Source organism: Petromyzon marinus, chromosome 62, assembly GCF_048934315.1.
Source record: "Petromyzon marinus isolate PM22_M1 ecotype Great Lakes invasive population chromosome 62, UKy_Petmar_22M1.pri1.0, whole genome shotgun sequence".
Taxonomy (NCBI): Eukaryota; Metazoa; Chordata; class Hyperoartia; order Petromyzontiformes; family Petromyzontidae; genus Petromyzon; species Petromyzon marinus.
In genome coordinates, this window is record NC_133728.1 from 9604931 (window position 1) to 9615013 (window position 10083).

The following is a 10083-nucleotide window of genomic DNA, read 5'->3' on the forward strand; positions in this document are numbered from 1 at the left end:
AAAAAATGCACCCGCATTGACCAACGTGATGAAGTATGCTCGCGCGGTCACACAACCCCCCAGGAGCTTCATCAAGAACTGGACTGACAAAAGGATCCGGATCATTCATTAGGACAGACACAGCAATTAAGCCGTTTCAATCAAACTCTTTCCGCAACATCACGTCCCTGCGAGACACGAGGCGGGTATTGAGGGGGTCGTGGGGAACGAGGGGGGGGGGAGAGAGGGGAAGGTGGGGAGGCTTGGTTTGGTCCCTCTAATTTTTTTTTGGGGGGGGGGACGGAGCGTGGGGGGGTTGGGAGAGAACAGGGGATGGGTTGCGTTCGGGGGTGAAACTAAAGACATTTTTTATTTGACCAGGTAAGGGCCCCACTGAGCTACGTATCACTTTTTCAGAAGCGACCTGACCACAAATAATAGCTCAACGAAGTGGCCTTATCGTAACGTGGACATTTATAGCAGCAGCCAAATACTCTAAACGCGTGACGTTGTTTCTAAACGTGGAGGGGAAAACAACGGAAGACCGGGAGAAAAATCCACGCGACCGCGGGAAGAGAGAGAGAGACACGCAAACTCCAAATATACAGTAGCATGCGTCAGGGTCGGGATCGAACCCACGGCCTCCTGCGTGCCTGGCGAGGTAGTTAACATCTCCTAGCCACCGTGGCTAATGGATGGGTCCCGGTGGAAGTGGGGAGGGTGTTACGTTGGGGAGGAGGGTCCAGGAGTCTCGCGGGAGTGGGGAGGGGGGAGAAGCTTTTTATATCGCAGTTGCCGAGCGCAGAGCCAAAAGGGAACCAAAAATGCCAAGCGGCCAGCAACAAACGGTCGCGTTGAAGTTGTAAAGAGAATACGCTCAACGTATATATTATCAGAGCGCGTTGGTTTGCATGTTCACCACACGAACCGCGTGTGGTTATTGCAAGTACTTGATTCCTTGCAAAAAAGTTTCCATTTGGTGTTTGAACATCGTAACACCACCTGTTTAATTGGCACAAAGGGTACAACACCCATTATTATTATTTCATGCTTGTAACGCTCGCTCACGCGGAGAGAGAGCGAACGACTCGAGAGGCACCAATGAGTCAAGAGTCGGAAGGCGTTAAGGAAATTAAACAAAGTTGCGAGGGACTTCGATACGATGGAAGAAAATGCGAAAGTGGAGGAGTGCCAGGAGGTAGACATAAGCACAAATGGCAGCGTTTGAGTGTGTGGTGACTGTGCGAGTGGGGTGGGTGGGCGAGTGGTTAATAAGTGGATGGGTGCGCGTGGGTGAATGGGCGAAAGTCATGCCCTGAAATAAAGAGGTTGGGGTAAAGAAACGCTGGAAAAGGAATTCCAAAGTCTGGAGGAGTGCGAGGGAAGATGCAGAAAGAGAAGTGTAGGGACCTGCGGAGTGGTGGGCGAGTGTGTTGAGTCTGCTCTGTATGTGTTGTGGGCTGGAGTGTGGTGAGTGGGGGAGTGTGGTGGGTGAATGTGGTGGGTGAGTGTGGTGAGTGGCTAAGTGTGTGTATGTTGTGGCCTTAAGTGTGGTGGGTGAGTGTGGTGGGTGAGTGTGGTGGGTGAGTGTGGTGGGTGAGTGTGGTGGGTGAGTGTGGTGGGTGAGTGTGGTGGGTGAATGTGGTGGGCGAGTGTGTTGAGTCTGCTCTGTATGTGTTGTGGGCTGGAGTGTGATGAGTGAGTGTGGTGGGTGAATGTGGTGGGTGAGTGTGTTGAGTCTGCTCTGTATGTGTTGTGGGCTGGAGTGTGGTGAGTGGGTGAGTGTAGTGGGTGAATGTGGTGGGCGAGTGTGTTGAGTTTGCTCTGTATGTGTTGTGGGCTGGAGTGTGGTGAGTGGGTGAGTGTGGTGGGTGAATGTGGTGGGCGAGTGTGTTGAGTTTGCTCTGTATGTGTTGTGGGCTGGAGTGTGGCGAGTGGGTGAGTGTGGTGGGTGAGTGTGGTGGGCGAGTGTGGTGGGCGAGTGTGGCTCAGTGTGTGTGTATGTTGTGGCCTGGAGTGTGGTGGGTGAGTTTGGTGGGTGAGTGTGGTGGGTGAGTGTGGTGGATGAGTGTGGTGGATGAGTGTGGTGGATGAGTGTGGTGGGTGAGTGTGGTGGGTGAGTGTGGTGGGTGAGTGTGGTGGGTGAGTGTGGTGGGTGAGTGTGGCGAGTGGCTCAGTGTGTGTGTATGTTGTGGCCTGAAATGTGGCGAGGAGGTGAGTGTGGTGGGTGAGTGTGGTGGGTGAGTGAGTGAGTGTGGCGAGTGGCTCAGTGTGTGTGGGTGTGTTGTTGCCTGGAGTGTGGCGAGTGGGTGAGTGTAGTGGGTGAGTGTGGTGGGCGAGTGTGGTGGGCGAGTGTGGTGGGCGAGTGTGGTGGGCGAGTGTGGTGGGCGAGTGTGGTGGGCGAGTGTGGCGAGTGGCTCAGTGTGTGTGTATGTTGTGGCCTGGAGTATGGCGAGTGGCTGAGTGTGGTGGCTGAGTTTGGTGGCTGAGTGTGGTGCCTGAGTGTGGTGCCTGAGTGTGGTGCCTGAGTGTGGTGGCTGAGTGTGGTGGCTGAGTGTGGTGGCTGAGTGTCGTGGCTGAGTGTCGTGGCTGAGTGTGGTGCCTGAGTGTGGTGCCTGAGTGTGGTGCCTGAGTGTGGTGGCTGAGGGCTGAGTGTGGTGGTTGAGTGTGGTGCATGAGTGTGGTGCATGAGTGTGGTGCATGAGTGTGGTGCATGAGTGTGGTGCATGAGTGTGGTGCATGAGTGTGGTGCATGAGTGTGGTGCATGAGTGTGGTGCATGAGTGTGGTGCATGAGTGTGGTGCATGAGTGTGGTGCATGAGTGTGGTGCATGAGTGTGGTGCATGAGTGTGGTGCATGAGTGTGGTGCATGAGTGTGGTGCATGAGTGTGGTGCATGAGTGTGGTGCATGAGTGTGGTGCATGAGTGTGGTGCATGAGTGTGGCGAGTGGATGAGCGTGGTCGTTGTGTTGTGCTAGAAAGTGTGGTGAATGACTGAATGTAGTGTGGTGTGTTGAGTGGGTCTTTGTGTGGGTGTGTTGTGTAGCGAGTGTGTTGAGTGTAGTCGGGTAGTATGGTCAGTGGTGTGGTATGGTTTGTGTGGCGTGGCGAGTGTTGCGTGGTGAGTGTTGTGTGTGTAGTGTGGTGTCGTGTGGTGAGTGTCGTGTGGTGAGTATGGTGTGGTGTGTGTAGTGTGGTGAGTGTAGTGTGTGTAGTGGGGTGAGTCTAGTGTGGTGAGTGTGGTGAGTGTAGTGTGGTGAGTGTGGTGTCGTGTGATGAGTATGGCGAGTGTAGTGTGGCGAGTGTAGTGTGGTGAGTATGGTGAGTGTAGTGTGGCGAGTATGGCGAGTGTAGTGTGGTGAGTATGGTGAGTGTAGTGTGATGAGTATGGTATGGTGAGTGTAGTGTGGTGAGTATGGTGTGGTGAGTGTAGTGTGGTGAGTGTGGTGAGTGTAATGTGGTGAGTATGGTGTGGTGAGTGTAGTGTGGTGAGTGTAGTGTGGTGAGTGTAGTGTGGTGAGTATGGTGAGTGTAGTGTCGTGAGTATGGTGAGTGTAGTGTGGTGAGTATGGTGGGTGTAGTGTGGTGAGTATGGTGAGTGTAGTGTGGTGAGTATGGTGAGTGTAGTGTGGTGAGTATGGTGAGTGTAGTGTGGTGAGTATGGTGAGTGTAGTGTGGTGAGTATGGTGAGTATGGTGTGGTGAGTGTAGTGTGGTGAGCGTGGTGTGGTGAGTGTGATGTGGTGTAAGTTGTAACCTGCCCGTGTGGTGGTCGAACAGCGTGTCCCAGTCCGCTAGACCCGACCCGAGTCCTCAACGTGAGCGGATAAATAAAGGTGGCACAAGAACGGTGAACCGTGTGACGGGAGCGATACAATGAAGCACAAATTGTTTGAAAGAATGGGAGAGAGGGACACGGAGAGTTTGTTCGGAGGCCTCTCGCTCCCTCGACTGGGAGGGAGGGAGGGAGGAGGAACTCCCTCGCCTTGCCTCGGCAGGGCGGCCTAGGCAAGACCGAGGCTTCTCGCACAACCCCGACAACGACGGAGGGCCCGAGCGCTACCCCAACAGCCGCCGCCGCCGCTTGCTTTAAACTTTCTCGAGCATCCTCGACGAGGCGTCTCTCGCGTTTAAAACAAAACAAATGAAACTCCGACGGTTGCTCCAGCGTGATGATGATGATGAAAGGGAAAAAAGAGACATTGAAACAACGTTAGGGAACGGACAACGCTTGAGCGTGCGGCCCGCTGCCGCAGGCTTCAAGGCCTTGTGCGCTCCCTCAGCGCGGCCTCTCGCTCGCCTCTCACCGCTACATGGCGCGTCTTTATTCTCCTCCTCCTCGTCGTCGTCTTCTTCTTCTTGTCTTCGTCTACCTCCTTCGTCTCCTCGTCGCTAGAAGCTCAGGGGGGGGGATGGGGAGGGGGACTAAGGGTCGGAGGTGTCGGGGCCGCGGGGAGTTTGGGGGGCGCTGTGGGGGGTGAGGGGGGAGCTGAGGGGGGGTGAGGGGGGAGCTGAGGGGGGTGAGCTGAGGGGGGAGCTGAGGGGGGCGCTGTGGGGTGAAGGGGGAGCTGAGGGGGGCGCTGTGGGGGGTGAGCTGAGGGGGGCGCTGTGAGGGGGGAGCTGAGGGGGGCGCTGTGGGGGGTGAGCTGAGGGGTGAGCTGAGGGGGGCGCTGTGGGGGGTGAGCTGAGGGGTGAGCTGAGGGGGGCGCTGTGGGGGGAGCTGAGGGGGGCGCTGTGGGGGGTGAGGGGGGAGCTGTGGGGGGAGCTGAGGGTGGAGATCACCGAGCCCAGCAGTGGTGGCGTCCCATCGCGCGCCAGATACTCGCCTCGAACAACTTTATTGACAACCACCCACGGGGCGGTGTAACACAGAAACTTTATTGACAACAACCACCCTCACCCACCACACCACTCACGTTGCGATGGAATAAAGAAACTTTATCGACAACAACCACCCCCATCCACCACACCACTCACGCAGCTGTGTAACACAGAAACTTTATTGACAACAACCACCCCCACCCAACACACACCACTCACGTTGCGATGTAACAAAGAAACTTTATCGACAACAACCACCCCGACCACCACACCACTCACGTAGCGGTGTTACAAAGAAACTTTATTGACAACAACCAATACCCCCCACACCCCCACGACGGTCTAAAAAAACTTTATTGACACCACCCATTACCCCCCGCCCCCCACCATTCACGCCACACAGATAGGGAAGGGTTAAACCTTCTCCTCCTCTAGCTCGAAAATTACCTTGGGGGGCCGTCCTTAAATGACGTCACGCACCTGGGGGGGGGGGGGTCAGACAATTGTGACGATGTGTGACGAGGGGGGGGGGGTTGAGAAATGTGACGTCACATCAAATGCGCAACTTTAAATAAATATAGACAACACGTTCTATTTAATTAAATATACTTTTTTTTAAAATAAATGTTTTCTCCGACATCAGAGTACAGCGCCACATTATATACGCACTACAATGACAATAGTTTTAAGCGATTTAAGGCATGTTTTATTTGGGGGGGGGGCAGAGCTTTGTGACGTCAAAATTGAGTGGGGGGGTCTGACTTTTTGTGTCCACATCACAAGGGAGAAACACAAACACAAATAGACACAACCATAATAGAGGTTTTTGTTGGGTTAGATCACGATCTAACGGTCTAACCCAAAAAAAACTATATTATAGATTCTACAGGGGTCGGGAACCTTTTTGACTAAGAGAGCCATGAAAGCAAAAAATTTGGAAATTTATTTCAGTGAGAGCCATATAATATATTTTAAAAGTGAATTCAACTAAATGTCAGTATAATAAGCCTCTGAATTTATTCTTTTAAATAATGTTGTTATAACACTCACCATTAATGCGACTTCTGGTGCTGCATGGATTTGCTGATGTCTTTGTAGTCGGGTTGGTACTTGGTGAGGTTAAGCTTCATGCAAGCGTTGAGGCTTTCATCCGTTAAACGTGATCGTAGGTTGGACTTGATGTTTTTAAGATGTGAGAATGACTGCTCACATGCATACGTAGATCCAAACATGGTCAATACAGCAATACTCACACGCTGCAGTGTGTGGTATGTGACAGGAAGCGCGTTCCAAGTTTTGAGAATCAGCTGGTCTTCGGGTTGGAGTTTTTTCATTTCTGTCCACATGTGCTTGCTCGCCAACTCCGCTTTCTGTCGTGTGATTCTTTCCAAATCTTCATTCAGTGACTTGAACTTATTCACCCACATGTCTGAGGCCTTCAGGTCAGCCACTTCTGCTTCAAAATCTCTGACGGAGACACCAGGGATGTAATTCAGGTCGGCTGTGTTCAGTGAACACTCGTTTGGATGGGTGATGAACTTAAAAAGACGAGTGTGCTCACGAAATTCTCCAAAGCGTGCTTTGAAGGACTGTAGGAGACTGGATGTGCAGCCAGCTAGCTGGTGGAGATCAAGGTTTTGAATGGGCTCACTTGCTGTGCATGCATCTTTAAATTGGCTCAGTTTTTCAAAATGTAGTAAACGACCTGTTTCAAGATCCGTGATGAAAAGCTCCAGCTTGTTTTCAAAAGCAAATACAGCTTGTTGAAGGGATAACACTGTATTTCCAATGCCTTGCATTTTCACGTTGAGCTGGTTCAGATGTTCAGTCAGATCTACGAGATAGTAAAACTTGAGCCACTCGGTGTCGGCTAGCTCAGGATGCCCGACGCCTTTCATTTCAAGGAAAGTCCGGATTTCGTTCAGGCAAGCCGCAAAACGGCTAAGCACCTTCCCTCTTGACAACCAACGCACATTGCTGTGCAAAAGCAGACCAGGATAGTTATTTACAACTTCATCCAGCAGTGTTTTAAACTGGCGATCATTTAAGGCTCGGGCAACAATAAAGTTGATCACACGAATGACCAGCGACATCACTTCGCCAAACTGCCTGTCACACATCTGAGCACAAAGTGCCTCCTGGTGTATAATGCAATGGAAACTTAGGATGGGTCTATTTTCATGTTCACGGAGAAGCGCCACAAATCCTTTGTTTTTCCCCACCATACACGGAGCACCATCAGTACACACTGAGAGAAGTTTATCCATAGGTAGACTTTTTTCTTGAGCAAACTCCATTAAAGACTTGAATAAATCCTCACCTCTTGTGGACCCTTTTAATGGCAGAACAGCAAGACTTTCTTCGCGCAGTGTGTCACCAACAGCATATCTTGCAATCACGCTGAACTGCGACAAGTGGCTCACGTCTGTTGACTCATCCAAAGCCAGAGAAAAGAACGGCGCTGCATTTATGTCCTTCACTTGCGTTTCCTCCACTTTGTTTGCCATCACGATGGTACGATCATGAACAGTTCTTGCCGACAGAGGCATGTCTTGTATCCGTTTGATTATCTTGTCTTTGTTCGGAAGATCATCAAAAAGTTCATTGGCTACATCCAGCATGAACGTTTTAGCATACTCGCCATCTGTGAATGGTTTTCCGTTCCTCACTATTGCTAAAGAACCAGCAAAGCTAGCCGAATTATAGTCACCTTGCCGGGTCCATACGCGGAGTTGCTGCTGGCTAGCTTGCACCCTGCTCAGAAGCTCTTGGCACGCTTTCTTTCTGCTGTCTCCCGCAGGGTATTTTGATGCAAAGGTAGCGTGGCGCGTGTCGAAGTGCCGCTTTACATTCGACCGTTTCAACGGTGTAATTTTGTCATTGCAAATTAGACACACCGCAGAACCCGCTCTCTCCACAAAGGCGAATTCTTCGGTCCATTCGTCCTGAAATGTACGATACTCGTCGTCTTTTTTTCTTTTCGCCATCTTCTTCGTCGAAGGGTTAGCTTTGAGCTAATGACCGAGCAGACGCAGTCTCAGACTGATTCAAAAGGGGGCATTTACCTGTTTTACCCAGCAACGGTAAACGTAGGCCAGTATCATCCAATTAAAATAATGGACAATTGCTCCTGCAGCCCTGAACAGGACATGCGCAGTGAAAAATCGATGGATGGATTAAAACAAGTGAGAATATTTTGTTTTATCTGCGAGCCATATGCAATCATCAAAAGAGCCACATCTGGCTCGCGAGCCATAGGTTCCCGACCCCTGTTATAGATGATACTAGCTTTACTACCCGGCATTGCCAGGGACTTGGATAATTGTTTTGGTTTAATTTCAAAATCCCTTATATTTCACTGAAAAACCCTGAAAAAAAAATGTGACGCTTGCAAGAAAGAAAAAAAAATCTAAAACAAATCAATTTATCTAAATCGGATAAGTTTTTCACTCAAGGAAATTCAACCTCAACCCACTTGTACGTGAGGTCGATTTCGACAACTCAGGAAGGGGAAATGACGTGCGAGCTGAAAATCGTCGCGTTCCCTTGGAGAGATTCCAGGACAGCGTCAGCTGTGAAACTTTCATGACGTCACAGCTCAGCGTTGGAGAGTTATTGCTGCTTCACACAAACAGATGAATTTTCTGCTTTATATTTAAGGGCGAGCTGAAAATTGTCGCGTTGACTACGCGGAGGGCTGGTGGTGGTGGTGGGGGGATGGGTGACGTCAGCAGGCACACTGCGTGACGCTACCGCGTGCGGGTGACATCACAGATGTGACGTGTAGTAGCGGCTACTACACGTGTAGTAGCGGCTACTACACGTGTAGTAGCGGCTACTACACGTGTAGTAGCGGCTACTACACGTGTAGTAGCAGCTACTACTACCTTTTGCTACTAGGATAATCCGGCGATGCATTAACACACAATAGGGGTCGTCCAAAAATGACGTCACGCTATTTTGGACGATTTTGGACCCCCCCCCCCCTTCGTCACACGACGTCACAAAAAGTCAGACCCCCCCTCAAATGACGTCACAAAACTCTGCTCCCCCCTCCCCCCCCCCAAAATTAAACATGCCTCAAATCGCTTTAAACTATTGTCATTGTAGTGCGTATTTAATGTGGCGCTGCACTCTGATGTTGTAGGAGAAAACATTTATTAAAAAGTCTATTTAATTAAGTAGAAAGTGTTGTCTATATTTATTTAAAGTTGCGAATTTTGATGTGACGTCACATTTCTCAACCCCCCCCCCCCTCGTCACACATCGTCACAAATGTCTGACCCCCCCCCTCCTAGGTGCGTGACGTCATTTATGGACGGCCCCCATAGGCGTGCAAAGTGCAAGACAGTTAAGCAAATCATTATTATTAAAATAAACTATCTATATATATTTTTTTAACCAGGTAAGGCCTACTGAACTATTAGCTTATTTGTAGAAGCGACCCGCCTATCACAAATGATAGCTCACCCAAGTGGATTATCGTCACGTTTGAGATGTATGGCAGCAGTCAAATAAACTGAATATTCTAAACGCATGTTTACTCTTGATTTAAAGTTTTCGTGATGGCAGGGATCCATCTTCTTTGGTTCTTTCGGTAAAGTCACGTAGTAGGTAGAAAATAAAATACATCACGACGTTTCGATCGCATGTTTACTATGAATGTGTACAGGGAAAAACCGGAGGGCCCGGAGGAAAAAATCCACGCGACCACGCAAACAAATATACTGCAGCAGGCGTCAGGGGTGGGGATCGAACCCACGACCTCCTGTATACCTCGCGAGGTAGTTAACATCTCACCAAAGGGAGAGAGAAACACGCAAACTCCAAATATACAGCAGCAGGCGTCAGGGGTCGGGATCGAACCCACGACCTCCTGTATACCTGGCGAGGTAGTTAACATCTCACCAAAGGGAGAGAGAGACACGCAAACTCCAAATATACAGCAGCAGGCGTCAGAGGTCGGGATGGAACCCCCGACCTCCTGTATACCAGGCGAGGTAGTTAACGTCTCACAACAGAGACACGCAAATTCCAGATATACAGCAGCAGGCGTCAGAGGTCGGGATCGAACCCACGACCTCCTGTATACCTGGCGAGGTAGTTAACATCTCATCAAAGGGAGAGAGAAACACGCAAACTTCCAAATATACAGCAGGCGTTAGGGGTCGGGATCGAACCCACGACCTCCTGTATACCTGGCGAGGTAGTTAACATCTCACCAAAGGGAGAGAGAGACACGCAAACTCCAAATATACAGCAGCAGGCGTCAGGGGTCGGGATT

The 10083-nt window shown here is 50.6% G+C and overlaps 1 protein-coding gene across 4 annotated transcripts in view; it reads right to left on the minus strand.

The window, feature by feature from the left end:
- The window catches only part of LOC116955925 (vang-like protein 1), a 39386-nt gene extending 34490 nt beyond the window's left edge, over positions 1–4896 (minus strand). The window contains exon 1 of one of the 4 annotated variants that reach the window (XM_076053723.1): positions 4286–4896. The gene's annotated coding sequence lies outside the window, so the exon portion shown is untranslated. The remainder of the gene's footprint in view (positions 1–4285) is intronic. The other 3 variants (XM_076053721.1, XM_076053720.1, XM_076053722.1) reach the window with 3 other exon arrangements.
- Between the last annotated feature and the right edge of the window lie 5187 nt (positions 4897–10083).